Genomic DNA, 13,556 nt, shown 5'->3' with positions numbered 1-13,556 from the left:
TGGGCAGCGAAGAGCAGTGGCAGGAGAGTTCACAGGGGCTCTCAGTATGGGCAAACATCACCTGGAAGGGTTTGCCACCTGTGGGGCTAGAAAATGTGCCATGAGCATAAGAGAGAAGCAAAGGAGGGTGCAATATATGGTATTTATTTATAGACTCTCCAGACACACCTATGCACACTGCTGTACCCCCCTGCTTTGCATTGACCCTGCATGCACTCAAACCACTCATTAAGTTGAATACATGGACTTCCCTTCTCTCACCCTAAGCCTGACCTAAGAGGACACCTTGCTGGAGGTGAGGGGGAGCAGGGAAAGAAAAGCAGAGGAAAGAGTAAAGGACTTTTGCCAGGAGACCATCAGTATATCACATCACCACCACCCACTGCAGCAATGAAAAGACAGCCCAGGTTAAGCTTTTCCTTCCCAATACACACCTCCATGTTAAGGTGAAGCTGCCACATCCTCCCCATGGAAGCTTTTAAAGATGCAATTCACTCACCTTTCTCCCAGAGCAACTCCTCAAGACTCCTCCCAGTATTCCCAGATATTTTGTTCTTTGTTGGCATGCTGTAAGCACACCCATTTGTCTCCTTAAAACCCCTGTAGCTCTCTGCCCTCCTGCTAGGAGTGACCATTTACTATCTGATGATCATTCCTTCAGCCAGAAACCTGGGAAGCTCTTTTTCCAAGGGCTGCTTGGAGCCCAGGAATGGCTTTTCAAGAACGTTGCTCTCACTGAAACCAGCCAAAGTTAAGGCACAGCCTTTTTCTAAAGAGCAATCCCACAAGGCTCTGCCACCGTGATTTCAGTTACTGGGGAGAGGAGATTGCAAGGCAAGGGGATGAGGAGGGCAAGAGCCAGAGATGCTCCTGGCCAAGCTCTGCAGAAAAGATGCACCTGCAGGCAGAAGTCAGGCTCCTCCCAGAGCCCAAACCAGCACCAAACCCACAGCTGAATCGTGTCTTCTTTCAGATTTTTAGCCCTAAATCAAAGGACAAAGCCACAGGGGCACAGTCATCTGTCTGACCTGTCCCAGATTTTTTGAACTACCCTGGAAAGCTATTGCAAGGGCTTTAGGGGAAAAAAATGCTCCTGATAACACAGAAAGCCAGGTTTTAATATTGTGTGCATCACGGTGTGGCTCACAGCAGGGCACCAACCTTGCACAAAACCTAGTCCAAGGGGAAAAGTCTTTCTAGTAGCCCAGGAACCTCTAAAAAGGGCAAAAAATGGGGCATCACACCTCCACAAAAACAAGACACACTGACAAACTTCACAGCTTCCAAGCAATAAACGAGCCTTGGGCAGCGTTGATTTTTAACAAGACATCACTAATGGTGTATTCCAAACGTAAAGAACAGCTCCTGGGGCCAAAGCAGCAAACCAGGACTGCTTAAAGATCCCACAGCTTGTGAAACCTCGCAGAGCAATGCTCCGAGCTGCTGCTGAGCACGGGGTGATTCAGCCTTTGCCACATCCTTCCCTGCACGGCTTTCAAGTGCCAGCCGAGCACAGCGCTTTTCCTGCTGCTGCCTGATTTCAGATCCTTGACCTGGTAATGGTATCACATCTGCTAACTATTATCAGAGAGGGAGAAAGGCTCTCCCTCCTCACTTCCCTGCTCCAACCCTGCGCAGCACCGCAGCACCGTGTTGTGTCTGTGAGAGCTGAAAGCAGCCGGGCTGTAATTCAAACAAATCAGATCTAATCACCCTTATCAGAAGGGTGATAAAATCAGCAAAGCTGAGAGGCTGAAAAAACACGAGGCAAAGAGGTATTTCTTGATGGGCACGGAAAGCCAATACCTCTGAAGAGCTGTTTTCCCCGCAGAGATATCGGATCACAGCGGGGCACTGCTGAAGAGAAGTGTCTGTGCCGGTTCCCTGCCATCTTTTGCAGACCTAAAAAATGTTATTTCCCAAACTCTGCTGCTGAGGAGAGCTCTGAGACACAGAGGGCTGTATTCCATAATCCCCCATAGCTCCTAAATTTTGGACAAAGTAGTCACAGATGGACTAACACCGTGGCAGCCAGATGCTCAAGAGGTGCAGCGATGGTCAACAAAACAAACAAAACTTGAGACAGATCCAGGTGCTGTGGAGGTGACTACAACAAGAATTACTTTGTTAGCACAGCTCCCCAGCCCAGAGCTGGAATCTGGCACAGAGCTGAAGATGAGGGCTTCCTGAGTGTCAGACCCCCTTTTGGAGGACAGCACAGTCCTGGATGCTCAGAGAAGCACAGTGGGGCTCTAAGGGTCAATCTGCACACAACAGTATCCCACAGCTGGTTCTCTTTGCCTGGCAGTGAGCCATTGCCAGCTCCTGATCCCAAATTCACCATCTCAGTGGCCTGTACCACAACAGGAACAGTCCTTGGCAGTTTTCCTGCCTTGGGCTGCCCAGACTTTGTGAACCGGGGCTGTGATGAGATTTTTCTGCTTAAGCTCAGCTCCAGAGGAACCACCTGGAGCCCTTGGCCAGCTCCAAGAGAAGCTCTTGCCTTGGTGTGACTCACCTTCCCGTGGCAGAGGAGCCTGAGAAGTGTCCAGGAGGAGAGCCTGACGCAGGATGAGGCTGGGCAGACAGACAGGGAACTTCCTGACACACCCCCCTGACCTTGCTCCAGCCAGTGTGACGCAAAACAAAGCTCCACTTACCCACTAGCAGGGGATGTCACGCAGGGATGGAAAAATGAGGGTTGGAAGAGACCTCAGGAGGTCACCTAGTCCAGCTCTGTGCCCCGTTGGAAGAGTTAGCACTGTATTATCCCTGTCAGGCACACATCTAACCTATTCTGAAAGGCCTCTGGTAACAAAAGCAACATATTCCAGCCTTTTGCTATTTATATCCTGATTTGGAGCACTGCTTGAAGAATGAAGGGCACAGAGGGGAATTGCTGCATAATAGCTGGGAATAGCTGCATAATAGCTGAACACTGCATTACTGAAATGTTGCAAGACCCCCGGGGGAAGCTGCTGAATAGGTAAGTACATCTTAGTACAAAATGTAAGGGCAGGGCCACCAGCGAGGTGACAAGTGCACGTTGGAGTGCCCCAATCGGCCTTGCCAGGCCACCTGGCAAGGCTGTGACATCTGGCAGGGCTGCCCAGGGTGGTCGTGGAGTCTCATTCTCTCTGGAGACATCCAAACACACCGGGATGCATTCCTGTGTCACCTGCTCCAGGTGACCCAGGGGGTTGGACTGGAGAATCTCCAGAGGTCCCTTCCAACCCCAATTATCCTGAGCCTCCTTCACTGTGCAAGGTGATTTCAGAGCTGCCTGGGTCCTGCAACCATTGCCTCCCACAGAAGCTGTCCTGACATCCTTCCCAGGGATTAAAACACCAGGCAAATAAAGAAATAAAGTGGTGTTCTCAGCTGCATGGGAGAGGGTGTCTCTGCAAGATGGGGCTCTGGGCATATTGACACAAACGTGGGGACTTTTGAAAAGAACAGTGGAAACGCTTTGCACAAAATCCCATTAGTAAATAAGGGGATTTCTGGGAGCACCATCTGTGCACCACATTGAACACCAGCCCCGGAGCACGGAGACTGAGGCACGTTGCATATGGAAAGCCAGACAAAAGAATATACAATAATACACAAAGGCAGGGAAAGCGCATATAGCACAGGGAAGAAGCCAAAAGAGACTTCTTCCTCCCCATCCTCACAATACCCAAAATCCCATTCCCTTCCCAGCGTGGCTCCTGAGGCAACTCACGTCCCCTTGTGCCCACTGTGAGGCCCCGTGATGCGGCCACAGAAGGGGTGAAAGAGCTTTGATGTGAATGAGAATCAGCTGACAAACCAAAGCTGCTGAGTGCGAGCTGACACTGAGGTTTAGCCTTGGAGATAGTTTTTTGCCTGCTTGAGTGTTTTTCAGGGAGGTCTCCCAGATTTCTAAGGCAAGAGATTACCTGGACAAGGCTCCGTCTCATCCGTGAGTTTCTTCAGCTCCACCACAGCAGAAAAGTCCAGAATAGCCACGCTGGGGTAACTCTGAAACAAAGCAAGAGCGGATTTGGTGTGAGTGGGTTTTGGAGAGCAAAACAAACCCCACTTTACAAGTTGGCAACTTGAAGGAGCCCTCTGCAATGACACTCGAGCACCCCTTCTCCTCTGCACTTCCAAACATCTCCATCTTTGTCTGCTCTCCCAAGGGCTCTTCAACAGCCTCCTCCAAAACAGCTATTACAGCAATTACTGCAATTAATTGATTTGCATATCCCCAAAGCCCCATCATTAGTGCAACACAGCCAAGCGTGTTAGCGTTTAATAATATCAATCAACAATTATTCATAACATCCCGCCCCGGCAGACCTAAATATAGAGACAAGCATTCATGCGAAAACAAAAAGGAGGAAAAAAAAACCCCAGCAGCTAAACAAAAGAATTAATTTAGAGCAGAATTAGGATCATAGAAACAAGACAGACAAGAGACAAGGTCAGATGTCTCGCTCTCAGCTGATGTGAGACTCTCCCAACCTGCCTGGTCTCAGTTACTGAGTGAGCTGCAAGTAAATAAAGTGATTTTCTCCTTGTAGTAAACAGCCAGAGAGCTGCAATGAGCACAAACACAGTGGGGTAGAGGCAATAAGAAGTGACTTCCACAGTCTGCTGGCCCTGCTTCAGAACAGCACTTCAGCTCAAGAGGGTCCCCATTTGGGACAACACATGCTGAAATTTAGGTACGTGCTTAAATCCCACTCCTCCCTGGGCCAGGCACCAGTTAAAGGGAAAGGCTGCTCTCCAGTTTTCCAGGCTTTTTTAGCACTGCAAGCTGCATCTCTTAGGGACTGTATGCTCTTTGCCAACCTCTGGATTTGGAGCCACATGAGGATGTGAGGCCAACACCACCAGGATATCAGAGAGCTGACACATCTTTACCATCCAGGGTGTTTTCCAGGGCTTGGATGTGCCCCCCAGCCACCCTCTGATCCCACATGTGCTGCTTTGCTGCTCACTTCAGGGAGGGTTTCCACCACCTTCAGCAGCAGGGGGAGGTTTTTGCAAGAGCCCAGGGTCAGATTACCTTAATGTAATTAACAGATATGTTGATCAGGCAAGGAGAACAGATATTGCTCTGAAACAGTGCCAAGAGAATTCAGCCATTCAGCTCCTCTGATGGTGTTGGCACCAAAAGCAACGAGTTTTTTACACTGCTGGAGGAACTGGCAAGACTATGGTGGTACAAAGCCACAGCCTTGCTGCAAGTATCAGCTTTTCACCAAGCTGGTGGAGTCCTGCTCTGACAATATCCTATTTATTGGAGGAATTAGGCCAGGAGGGGCTCTGGAGGCGCTTCCTGCTCTCACAGAGGCAGCCGGAGCTGGGCAGGAATGTCCTTAACCTTCATCACTCACGACATCCCAACCATCCAGCAGCCTCAAAGCCATCCTCATTTTCCTTCATCCTCACCCAGAGCATCCCAAGGTCCTTCAGACAGCTCTGCCAGCACAATTCCAGCCTGGCAAATGGTCCAGATATCACAGAGGGTGGCAGGAAAGATGGGCCCGGCCACAAGGAGAAATGTGGCCATGGGGAATGAGCAACTCTACCCTTGCTCCCCACCCTTTGGCACTGAGACAAGCTCTCCAGCACACTTTTCCCTCTGCTTTGGCTCTGTCAATCCCACAGCCAGATCTCAACACTGTAAATCATATCAGCCTAAGCAGAGGACACCCAACTTCCCAGCTCTCCGCCCAGGGCTCCTGCTAGAACTACTGACTGCAGACTAAACAAAGCTTTTTTTTCACCCTCCCCACAGTCTGGACTCCGAACTGGAGACTCATCCAGCATGAAATCTACTCCCGTTCCTTCCCTACCCCTCCCTGCCTCCATCGATGCTGGGGGAGACATAGTGCCTCGATGGTAGGAAGGAATAAAATGCAACGTCTCATTGGCAGCACTCTAAATAGAAAAAGAAATAAGATTTTAGAGCCCCCTTGCCTTTTGTTGGCCTTCCAACTTCCCCCAGTGCCTGTAGCCACACACAACGAGCCGGGAGGTGTGCCCAATGCAGGAGCAGGAAGCAAAGCAAACTACAATTGCAGTAAACCACTTCAAAAAGGCTTTGGTTTCGCTCAGAATTGCTTGAAAGGAAACTCGACGCCTCATCCTTCATATTTCACACGTTTTAAAAGAAACATTCGTCTGATTGTCTGGGTTTTTCTTGGGAAAAAAAGGGTTTCTGGAAGTCAGAGTTTAAAAGAAAAACATAAATAGGAAATATGAATGCTTCCTTAAACCCATATTCGGGTTGTTTGTGAAAATCCCCAGCAGCTTTCACTGCCTCCCAACAGCGACTGAGAGATTTTAAGGGGAGAGTAAGACATTAGAAGCCACACTGCTATTTTCCAGAAGAACATGGAAGGGGAAATCCAAAACAACTCAGAGCACAACGCTGAGAACCTCAGAGAGAAGTTTGCCTGCGGCAAACATCTCCTAACTGCGGTAATTACCGCGAAAGGTCATCAAGGACACCTCCCTGGGCACGCTAGGAAAATTCATGTGAGCATTTCGCGTGGTCAGCGCAGCTTTTCCAGCGAAGGGAGCAGAGTTCTGACATTGAGCCACACGAGGTGACATCAGCAAACAGGCATTCCCCTTGTAAAGAGCATCCAGGAGTACGCTGAGGACATGAAGAACCTTCCAACTCCTTGATTTTATACACAGCCATTAAAAAGCCCAAAGCGACCAAAAAGGGGGGGTAAAAAGCAAAGGCTGCACACGCATTGACAGCAGTGAGGACAAAAGAGCTCAGTCTGCAAATATAATTGGATTTAAGAGCCAGATTTCTCCCGAGAGCTGGCTGCTGGGAGGTTCTCCTGTCCCACCGCCAGATCGCCGTGTGTCCCGTGATCCAGCAGGAGCTGGCTTGTGCCCACGGTGCCGATGGGGTGGCAGCCAGATCCTGGCACAGGGCAGCTCCACAGTTCCCCTTGCACAGCTTCAGGGGAGCCTTAATGAAAGGCAGATGCAGAGGGAGGAATATTTATGCTGAGGTGCTTCCCTCCCCGGGTCCCCACCGAGCAGGGAGAGCCAGAAGGGCTGAGGAGAGCGGTCCCTCCACTGCTTCATCCCACAGCTGGAGCGGTGTCCCCTCTCCTAGGGACCCTCCCAGCAAGGAATCCTTCAAACCCTGCCCTCCTCTCTAGACAACATCTGGGACTGGCCACATCTGGCCATGGCAAACACAGGCTTGGCCACCTGGTTTCACCTGTCTCAGGCAGAATGATCAATGTTCATTCACTTCATTCTCCCCCACATCTCATTTTCATCCCCACTGCAGGCCTTTGTGAGGACTCACTGTTGGCATCTGCCTCTCCTGGCAGGATGAGAGTATAGTCATTTAGGCTGGAAGGGATCCTCACAGCCCCATCTGCTCCAAATCCCTGCTCACAGCAGCAGGAAACAAACCCAGCACGTCCCCTCTGCTCCTGCAGCCACAGACACAGGTGGGGGACACGTGAGGAGCAGGGAAGGATGCAAGAGATCTCAACACAAGAAAAATCCTGCCCTGAGCACTGTGGAGAACAAACCTCCTCCTTGCTGAAACACAAATAGTCCTGGCTGAACACCTCAACTCTAACTTCTCACTCCAGACACAAAAAGCCCTCCCCAAAAAGCAGGTTTTAGCCCTCAAGTCCCATCCAAAGAAACACTCAGACTAATAACTGACCTCTGTCTGCAAAAACAAGTATCCTTAGTGCTTTTTTTTCTAAACTTTACCCCCTTCTTCCTGGACCCGGTGGCCCTGCTGTGCACCTCACAAAGCAGACCTATCCCAGCAAGGGCCCACCTGCTTCATTTACCCCACGTAGCCAACCTGGGAAGAGCTGGAACTGCTGCCTCAAAGGTGTCCCATCAGCACATGCTGGTGTCAAAGAAAGAAAATGCTGCAAAGCCACTGCTTGACTGAGCAAATTCACCTGTTTCATACTTTGTGATGCAGGAAGCAGAAGAACGCCTCCTCCAACTCAGACCAAACCTTTCCCTGTGCTCATTCCCAGTGACAACCTTGCAGCACTTATGAGTTTATGTTCCTTCTCTGGCCTTTTTATTTCATTCCATAACACCAAAAGCAGAGCCAGGCTTGGAAATTAAATTGCACCCACTAGTTTCATTCAGAAATTTGGCTGCACAACCACAAAGTCAGCTATTGTTGTTATTTCTCACAGTTTACCACCTCCAAGCCAAGGAGTATTGTTTTTATTGCTATTGTGAGAATGAGAGCAGAGGAAAAAAAAAATTTACGCTTCCCTTCCCCTCCCAATCAAATATAATAGAGAAAAAAAATCAACAGGGTGGATGTCAGAATGTCAGATCCTCAAGGATTTTTTTTTTTTTTTTGGAGTGATCTACAGGAGCTCCGCTTGGTGCTGCAGGTCTCTGAGTCTGAATTTTTATCAATGGGCTGCACTGGGTCCATTTGAAAAGCCAGCAGGTGTTCGAACAATGAAGCAGGGCTGCCTCTACATCTGGGCCACAAAAGTCATTGCCGTGTTTACAAGAAACAGGATAAGCAAGAAAACATCCTGCCACAGGCACCTAAAAAGCTGCAGCCCCTTGTTATTCTTTTTTTTTTTTTCTTCTCACACTGGGCTGTTTATTTATAGCATGAGAAGCTGAAGCAAGAGGAGGAAAAAAAGAAGTGAGAGGTTTCTCACTCATTTCCACGCAGCAGTGACGCACGTGCGACGTGGCAGGCGCGGAGCTCGTGTTGTCCCCTCAGCTCTGGCTGGGATCTCATTAACCCCTCAGCTCTGGCTGCAATTAATTAATGAGCAGGGCACAACCTGCTGGGTTTGCTGCATCGGCGCAACCGTGTCAGTTAAACCTGACTCATTCTGTGACAGCCCGGAGGGAAACTGAGTCACTATATACTGGAAATAACATCCCCAGAGCCCCAGAGATGAGGGAAACTCCTCATCCTCAGCACTTAAGTTTGGATCCTGAGGGCCAACAGAGCTCAGAGGACACAGAGGAGCCCCTCTGGAGGAACTTCTTTGCTTGCACAGTGTACCAAGCACGTCTGCAGAACCAAAGGTTGTCACCAAATTAAAGCTGCTGATGGCTTGTGGCCCCCTACAGAATCACTGCACCCTGCGAGCTCTTTCTCATGACATTTTGCTCTGCTTGCTTTCAAGTTTTAAACAAAACAGGACAAAGCAATTTAGTAACAATATCAGCTTTTTAAATAAAATTCATTCAAATTCGTTGAAGATGCACCAAAATGAAACCTTTAAAGTGTTTCTCACCATCCTCAAGAACAACTCGAGAAGCTCCAAGGTATCTCTGCCTTCCAGACTAACACTTTGTGACTCAAGTCATTCTTATGTCCTGCAAAATTAAGTATTCCCTCATCTCATGTTCTCCCTTTAATAGTTGCACTTCTGGAAGCCTTCAAAACACACCCTTTAGAGCCCCCTCCCCCCCCCCCCCCCCCAAAAAAAAAAAAAAAAAACCTGGGGAAATGAGAGCTGAGCTGCTCAGCGTCTCATGGAGTTTGACTTCCTTGCTTTTGAGCTGAGTCAAAGAGGATTAACTCAACAGGTGTTTTACTGAAGAGTGGGAGGGGAAACAAAACAAAACACAATGAAACAACTGCCTACGTGCACGAATAGCAGATGAATTCCTCCTCCTTTTCTGGGGAATGAACTGCTAAAGCAGATGGCAAACATCCCCTTCTCCTCTAACCCTGAGTCACTCTCAGTTCTGGCTTTAAACACTTCAAGTCCCAGAGCTCAAATGCTTCCCCTCAGTCAGGTCTGGAGGGGGATCTTCTTTATGCAGACTTGACTTCTGAAGGGTTGAGCTGCTTCCACTGCCCCTGACTCGTGGTCTTCTGCACCCTGGTCATGCTCAGACACCAGCTGGAGTACAAAGGACTTTTCAACAGCCTCTGTGCCCTGCTTATGGAGCAGGATGGCTGAAGCCCAGACTACTGCCCTGTAAATTCATGATAACACCTCACAGCTCTTTTTTCATGAGCAGAAAGACGATCAAACAGCACAGGAATAAACAGAGACCAACATCTTCCTCCCCTTTGGGCCATGGAAAGCAAATTACACGTTGCTGTTCTGATTTCTCACCAACCCAGGGCTCTCCAGCTGGTCCCACCAAACCTCCTGTTGGCCACAGCAGGAGACATGGGGGCTTGGGTGAGCTAAAATCCCAGTGCAGCTGGAGGGAGCAGACAGCAGCTGAGGCTGTGTAGTGTTTGCATGAGAATTTCTTGAAGCTTTCAGCGATTAATGTGCACACAAGCCAGTTTTAACAGCCAAACTTTGTCATTTTTCCATCAAAATCGTGATAAAAGCACATAAAGCACTTCAGATTGCTGATAGTGAGCTTGTAAAGTGAGGAAGTGGTCAGAAGATCTGTATATCTTAGCACAACTGGAAAGGGTCTGTCTAGAAGTGTCATTCCACATGCCATACTGAATATATCTTCACAAAAATGCTACTTATTTCCAATATTTGGGTTGCAGGATGATACAGAAGTGAACTTTGTCCCTATAAAGTGACTAAAGCTTGACAGAGGTTTTGTGTGAATTTATTAAAAACTCCCTAGCCGAAGCCAAACATTCAAGGCAACTAATGTCCTAAAACTTCTGCTTACAAATTACTTGGATAATTGCCAGAAGTCCGAGTCTGATCCCTTTTTCAGTTTCTTTCTCACCCAAAAAAACATCTGGTGTGTGTTGCCAGTCTGTATTGACTGCTCTCTTGATGTTGTAGGCATCTTTAGGAACAGCATCCTATATAATTAAATAGCTGAGCGCTGACGAACTGTTGTCAATACAGAATAAAATCAATCCGCTCCCTGTTGTGTCATAATGATACAGAGCTGGCACTATTTGAAACAGCTTCTTTGGAAAGCTTTAATTTTATCAAACAACACTCTTTCAGGAGAGATGATTTGGGGTTTTGCTTTTTAACAAAGAGAGAAGTGGAGTGCGGCACACGGCACTTAATATCTGGCTGAGATTTAAAACGCATGCTCCTTATGAAGTGTGACATTTTATCCCTGAAGCCACAGGAACATTTCTCACATTTAAGTGATAGAGAGAAAATTCTTCAAATTAGATTTGAACTTTATACCTTTTAATTCTGCTGCAATCCTCCTCCTCCGTGTACCACGCTCGGGCCCGATGAACATGCTGTCATATCAAAGTCTAACAGACCTGAGTGCTGACAAATCCCCTTCACTTAGCCTGGATGTAAGCAGCAAACCTCCTGGAGATCCAGGAGTCGATGTTAACTGGAAAAAATAGCCCAGCCACTGGTCACAAGGCTAAATGAAGTGGTCAGTGCAGCCCAGCTGGCAGAGCCACCCCTCCTAGGTGTCACTGTGAGCTGGAAGTCAGCACGTGAGGCCACAAAGCTGACCCAAGTGCCCAAGGTCTGCAAAGAGCCACCCAGAGCTCCTTTAAACACTTCTATTCAAGCCTAAAGGAAAAACAAACCTCATCTGCAAGGAAGTCATGGTCAGAGGGAGGGAGCACCTCTCCTCCAAAGATGGGTTGGGAGAGCTGGGGCTGTTCTCCTGGAGAAGAGAAAGTTCCAGGGAGACCTTAGAGCCCTAAAGAAGCTCCAAGAGATCTAAAGAGGGACTTTGGACAAGGGCCTGGAGCGCCAGGACAGGTTTTAAACTGAAAGAGAGCAGGATCAGATGGGACAATGGGAAGGAATTTTTCTCTGTGAGGGTGCTGAGGCCCTGGCACAGGATGTTCAGAGAAGCTGTGGCTGCCCCTGGATCCCTGGAAGTGTCCAGGGCCAGGCTGGACAGGGCTTGGAGCAACCTAGGGTAGTGGAAGGTGTCCCTGCCCATGGCAGGGGTTGGGATGGGATGATTTTAAGTTCCTTTCCAACCCAACCCATTCTGGGATTCTGTGAAGCCCTAAGCAACAACTCCCCAGGCTTGCCCACCACAAGGTCCTACTTCTCACTTTCCAGACTCAGAGGTTTGCTGCACAACTCAGTTGCAACCAGGTCCCCATCTGGGGCCAGCTGTCCTGCTGTAACAGCTGTCACAGCCACTGGCCCTTGTGGGAGAGCTCCTCTGCTGAGCCTTTCAGGATGAGAAGGACCCACAAGGATCATCAGGTCCAACTCCTGGCCCTGGACACCCCAAAAATCCCACCCTGTGCCCAAGAGCCCCTTCAGAGGAAGCTGCAGACCCTGGTGAGGTCTGACCCCTGTCTGCTCTAGGCTGAACAAGCCAAGTGCCCTCAGCTGCTCCTTGCACAGCCCCTCTACCATCCTCTGTCCCTCCTTTGGAGGTCTCTAAAACAGCTTTAGATCTTTCTTATCTAAAACTGCCCCAGCACTGGAGGTGAGGCCACCCTAGCCCAGAGCAGAGCAGGACAATCCCCTCCCTGGCCTAGCTGTGGGTCCCCCAGGACAGGGATGTCCCTCCTGGCTCCAGGGCACTGCTGGCTCAGATTCAACTGGCCATCGACCAGGACTTCCAGATCCCTGCTGCTCTCAGCCTCTTGTTCCCCAGGGCGTCCAAGGCTGCCCCACTCCAGGTGCAGAATCCAGCACTTGTCTCTGTTAAGTTTCTCACAGCTGGTCATTGCCCAGCCTCACAGAGCACATCCCAGGCTGTCACACCTGTCCCTGTGGCCACACAGCAAACAGAATCCTTGACTCCCAAAGCCTCAGCTCACCACGGATGGAGGGGGGAGCCCTGACCCACAGCATCTCCCTTTGCATCTCTCTGGGCCAGCAACACTCATGAAAAACTCACTCCACCTTCCACCCTGTGGCTCGAGGGACAGTCCAGACCTCTGGAAGTGCTTTGAAATACAAATTGCAAAGGCAGAACATTATTCCCATTATGTTGCTTGCCTTCCCTAAGCCCTACTCAATAACAGACAGGTGCACTAAGCTCTTTGCCAGGGACCCACGTTGAGAGGAACAAGACCCTCCAGTTTTATATTTTACCCCCTTTACAGGCTCACAGTCACCTCTTAAGCTCATCATAAAAGATTTTATTTTTGCAAAAGATGGCACCTAGTTTCCAGGGCAGCAGGACTTTCAAGCCTGTGTTTGCAAGAGCCTGAGGAATTAGAGATGCCAAAAGGCACAGGCTGTATAAAACCCATCCCCTGTTCCTGCTGGATAGATCAAATAACACACTTGGAGTCTTTAATGCAACATGAGCTGGATGAGGAAGTGGCCAGTGATGCTGTACAAAAAATGTACAATGAGTGGGATAACAACTACAAATCCCTTTAATCTCAGGTCTTACCTCGACATCTCAGACTGTTTGGAGCCTGCAGGGATTATGGGAGACGTGTGATTCCAGAATGGAAAGAGTGAGATGCTTCATGGTGTTCACTGACCATGAGTGGTCTGCTGGACCAAAGCTGCATTTCAGCCTGCAGTGATCACAGAATCACAGGATCATTTTGGTTGGAAAAGACCTGCAAGATCATCAAATCCATCCCGTGGCAAATCTCCACCTTGTCACCCAGCCCAGAGTACTGAGTGCTACATCCAGGAAGATCCTTGGATACCTCCAGGGATGGAGACTCCCTCCCC

General features: G+C 49.2%; 1 protein-coding gene across 1 annotated transcript in view; it reads right to left on the bottom strand.

Moving 5' to 3' along the window:
• ACKR3 (atypical chemokine receptor 3) overlaps window positions 1–2,574 on the bottom strand; it is a 31,857-nt gene extending 29,283 nt beyond the window's left edge. Inside the window, exon 1 of the mRNA XM_088167537.1 lies at window positions 2,519–2,574. The gene's annotated coding sequence lies outside the window, so the exon portion shown is untranslated. The remainder of the gene's footprint in view (window positions 1–2,518) is intronic.
• Between the last annotated feature and the right edge of the window lie 10,982 nt (window positions 2,575–13,556).

The sequence above is a fragment of the Sturnus vulgaris genome, chromosome 7 (genome assembly GCF_052056855.1).
Source record: "Sturnus vulgaris isolate bStuVul1 chromosome 7, bStuVul1.hap1, whole genome shotgun sequence".
NCBI classification, from domain to species: Eukaryota; Metazoa; Chordata; class Aves; order Passeriformes; family Sturnidae; genus Sturnus; species Sturnus vulgaris.
The sequence above is the reverse complement of the archived record's forward strand: the minus strand, read 5'-3'. Positions and strand labels throughout refer to the sequence as shown.